Source organism: Protomyctophum bolini (genome assembly GCF_963924005.1).
Source record: "Protomyctophum bolini genome assembly, chromosome: 10".
In the NCBI taxonomy this organism is placed as follows: domain Eukaryota; kingdom Metazoa; phylum Chordata; class Actinopteri; order Myctophiformes; family Myctophidae; genus Protomyctophum; species Protomyctophum bolini.
The window spans coordinates 24705768-24706509 of record NC_137871.1 but is presented as its reverse complement, the minus strand read 5'-3'; positions in this window follow the sequence as shown (position 1 = coordinate 24706509).

The window sequence follows — 742 nt, the reverse complement described above, 5'->3', positions numbered from 1 at the left end:
AAGGACCCCCAAAATGATGTATTTTGCTGTGGACCCCCCCATCTCAAACATTTGTTTTTGCCAGGGACCTCCAGAAGCAAAGATTTTAGTTTAAAAAAAACGTAAGATTCGCACAAATATAGATCTACAAGCTCTTTGAGAACCACTGTTGAAACAGTAAAAACCTGTGATCTAGTCGGTCCTGATCATTGCTGTAAAAAGTGACTGGATCACAGCATGTAAAAAACGTGCACTGAATGTCAGAATGTCCTTGAAGTATTCCTACTGCTCTTGCATGCATGAATGAATGATTTTATTTTTGTGCCTCAAACACAACCCATCCCTTACTGTATTTTCACCAGTGAATGCTATATTTAACTGTTATGCATGGAGCGGTTCCCATAGCAGTAATAGACTTGCATAAGTTGCATTATAGCATATACATTTTACTGAAAAGATAAAGGGCTCTGATTCCATTTTAGTGTTGATCATCATTGCTTGAAACAATATACTGTACCAACATTAAAATCTACAATACATTATACAATTGATTATCTTTTCATCATGAATCAACAAATGAGATGGACACAAAGACATCAACCTATAAAACTTGTATTAAATATCTTGTTTTCAAAGAGAACACACACACACACACACACACACACACACACACACACACACACACACACACACACACACACACACACACACACACACACACACACACACACACACACACAGAAGAAACTTGTGTTCGCAATGA